This window comes from Festucalex cinctus, chromosome 14 (genome assembly GCF_051991245.1).
Source record: "Festucalex cinctus isolate MCC-2025b chromosome 14, RoL_Fcin_1.0, whole genome shotgun sequence".
In the NCBI taxonomy this organism is placed as follows: Eukaryota; Metazoa; Chordata; class Actinopteri; order Syngnathiformes; family Syngnathidae; genus Festucalex; species Festucalex cinctus.
Genome location: NC_135424.1, coordinates 25,728,270 through 25,732,020, shown reverse-complemented (window position 1 = coordinate 25,732,020; position 3,751 = coordinate 25,728,270). Strand labels below are relative to the sequence as shown.

Genomic DNA, 3,751 nt, shown 5'->3' with positions numbered 1-3,751 from the left:
CTTGAAGTGTGCCAATCTAGACTGCCAAAAGGACAGTGGTTTTGTGACAAGTGTGAAACAAGGATTATTGGGAAAACTGTAACACAGTACTGGTACTTGTCTTACATTAAACAAATTTAAAAGAGAGCAACTTTTTCCTCTGTACATAGCATAATGAAAGTCATTGCGTACCCCATCAACATTACATCATACCGTCATCTCAGGATGGTAGGCACCTGTGCTAAAATAAACTACATTAATTAACAGTTCAATTTTATCCCTGAAATTACTACATCTAATCATTATTCACTTCATTTTTTGTGCTTTTAGAAATAATAGAGATTTATGCCATTACTTTAAAGCCCCAGTGTGTAGCTCACGACCGCCATCTATCGGTCAAACAAGATAATGCAATGATTTTAAGCACACGAACTACGGCGTCCCAGAGAGACCCTACTTCAACAGCCTACCACCAATTTCACCGGAACAGAACGCAAACAACTTCTGGTATTCCCTCGAGTGATGACGTAAGTGAATTGCATTTGTTAGACATACTGTACAGATCCCTAATAATTGTGATTTAGTCATTTAATTTCAGAATTAATATTTTTGTCTGCATTGTTTGGAAATACTGTACGTCAGCTAATGATAATGGCTATCTATGTTCATATTTGTTAGTGCAACTAAACCATGCAACAGAGAACACACAGTTATGTTATATGTTTTATAGACATGTGGACCATCTCAAAGAGGGCGAGGGAGACGACGAGGAAGAGAACGGGGAAGAGAACGCGGTGTCTTGTAACGTACAATTATGTCATCATGGAAAAATAATTCCATTCGAGCATGCATGTGAATGGCTCAAAACATACCTTTGCTTGGAATATGTGGTATTTAGATTACATCGTTTGCTGATATGTTTAGTATATCGTGCAAAAATAATGGTGTTAACTGAACTACACATCTGCAACTCAGACTCGCAACACCCCGTGTCTTGTTGCTACTAACCACTCAGAAAAGTGCTGCTTACAAAAACATTTGAAACCCTTTACTCAGATATCGATTTGTCACCATGTTGAACAATTTTACCTAATAAATATCACTAAGCAACTTAATTAGTTTTGATTGAAGATACAACAGCTTCCTTGTACTTCGATGTGCAGGAATTTACATGGCTTTCACAAATAGTCTTGCTCATGTAATAATGTACTTCATTGGCTCAGTGACTTTCAGTTCATTGTTTGGTACCTCATCTGACATACAATTGTTACCTTCTTGCAGAGACTCGTACAGGAAATGACCATGGAGGAACATGAAGATATCAAAGTCCAGCTGATAGACTGACACCAAGAAATACTTTTTGACACATTGCTGACACATCAGCACCACCATGATTTCCTGTACCTGGATCCCACATCAGCACCACCATGATTTCCTGTACCTGGATCCCAGACTGCAGCACCTTGGTGGACTTGTAGCAAATAAGTGACACTTTCCCAGATCCTTGAGGACAATACAAAGGTTTTTTACCTGGCATATAATTAGTCCATGTCTGACACTTGTTGTTGTAGTTTGTATAACTTGTATATTGTTGTTGTGTGTTAATTTGTACATTTTGAATAACTAAAAAAATACTATTTCCTTTGGCGTCAACATGCAGTGTTCATTCGACACCTAACCTAACACTATTTTACATGACCAGAAATGTAAAACATCAAAAGCCTGGAGAATTATTATAAATGCTTGCAATGACAAGGAATTCTTCATTGGCCAATGAATGTAAGGTACAGTACATGAAAATGAATGAATAAAATAAAGTAAAATAAAAGTCTACATGAAATGAACATATTAACTAAAAAAAAAAAAAAAAAATGCTGTTAGAATATAATGAGCTACATGAATTGCAGTTGTTCCAGAATTTTACCAATACGCTGTACATTCCAAAATATGGAAAATAGACATACAGGTTTGGGCCAAAAGTAGTGTTACAGAGCAAGTATGTGTTGTACACAGCTAAAATATCTGATTAACTCAATACCATGATGTTGTTTTTTTTTGTGTGTGTGTGCTGACATTGCCCCCCATTAACATTGCAACATTCCTCAAACTCTCCCGAACACAGTATGATCTGTAACACAACTTTTCGCCTACTCTATGATGTTATTGGGGCAAAATTAAGGAAGGCTTGTCCATTGATTGTGTGAACAGACTGCAGTAAAAATGAAGTCACTTCAATGTTTGCTGGTTTTATTAAGTTTGACATGCTCCTTGACTGCACAAGTACATGTTATGGAGTGAGGGCATGTTCCCACCAACGATGATATCATATTCTTCAAAGGCTTGCTGAGGAAAGTGAGGGAGGAGTCACTCCATGGCTTCAGACACCTGGTCAGCAGGTCCTGTGTAAAACAAGTGGTGCTTGTACATGTGACCATTCCGTATTGCTTCACACAAAAAGTTAATGTAGTGTGCAATGCCGTCCATATGTAAATGACATACCAAGACGTCGGCTGACTTCAGTTTGTTGCAGCTCAGATATGGTAGGTGGAGATACTGGTGGTACAACACCGAAGCCTTCTGGGGTCCTCCATTCAAGTGTCCTCATTCGGGGCATTCCAATTTGGCTGCTGACTCTCCCCTTGATATTTTTTTTTCTTGCAGGTCGGTGATGTATTTAAACGGTGCATGAATGCGGGTGGGCCTCTGGTGTGCCCCGTGGTTCCCTCTCCCCTCCCCCTTCCTCCCCCCCGTCGCCTCTCCCTCCTCGCCTCCCCCCGCCCATCCTCCTCTGCCTCCCGGTCCCTTTTCCCTTGTCGCCCTCGCTCCTACTCCCCCCCTGCCCTGCAGCCGCCCTTTCGCCTTCTTGTCGTCTCCTCCCCGCTTCCCCCTTCCCTGTCTGCCCCCCGCCCCCTCCCCCTCCCTCTCCCTGGGCCTGGGGCTCCCTCCCCGGCGTCGGGCTCCGGGGGCCGGGCGGGGGTTTGAGGCCTGCCCCACTCCGGTAGAACTCCTGGCGCCCCGGGCGGGCTCCGGTGGCCGGTGGGCTGTCCAGTAGCCCTGCTGCGCTGGCCCTGTCCGCCTATCGTGGTGCCAGATGGGTGGGGTGGGGGGCGGTGGGGGGGGGGGGGGGCGTGCCACCTACACCCGCCGGGTTGGGTGAGGCCCCGCTGGTCGCTCCTCTTACTCACTTCACTAGTTTTGCACTATACACTTTGTAAATATACACACAGGGCACATAACACATTTCTTGGTGGGGTGGGGAAGGGTGGAAACACCGTCTTCACCCTTCAACTCCCCTCCAATTTTAATGCACATCATGTCCAAGTTGAGTGTGAGGGTGAGTTGGGGCGGGGAGCCATCAGGGGGGATGGACTGCAGTGCCTGGCAGCGCTGTGGTCCCCCCCATCTGTGTCCCTGCCCCACCACTTTGTCCCTCCATTTCCTTTTTTAATGCACCACACATATACATATTCATTTTTGGGGGGGGGGATGCGGGTGTATCGGAGTAGGGGAAATTTTTTCCCTCTGCTCCGACTCACCTGCTCCCAATTTGAATGCACCACACGCACACACTTGTATATACACTGGGTGGGGCCACATTCACAGTGTAAGGGTAGAGCTCGCCAGTCGGTGAGCTGGCGGACTCAGTAACAGGGTTAGGTGTCACTAGTACGCTGGCGTGACGACCGGGGCCTCTTCCCACCGGGCTCGGTGTTCTGGTGTTCCGCCTCTCCCCCGGTGCTTCCTCCTCTGCTTCCCCCCCTCCTGCCGCTGT

At 45.6% G+C, this 3,751-nt stretch overlaps 1 long non-coding RNA gene across 1 annotated transcript; it reads right to left on the bottom strand.

The window, feature by feature from the left end:
- Positions 1–330: 330 nt before the first annotated feature.
- LOC144001253 (uncharacterized) lies at positions 331–3,138 on the bottom strand. The gene is made up of 2 exons (XR_013278419.1): positions 2,479–3,138; positions 331–2,378 (listed from the first exon to the last, which is right to left on the bottom strand). It is a non-coding gene; the product is annotated as an uncharacterized LOC144001253 (long non-coding RNA).
- Positions 3,139–3,751: the final 613 nt, after the last annotated feature.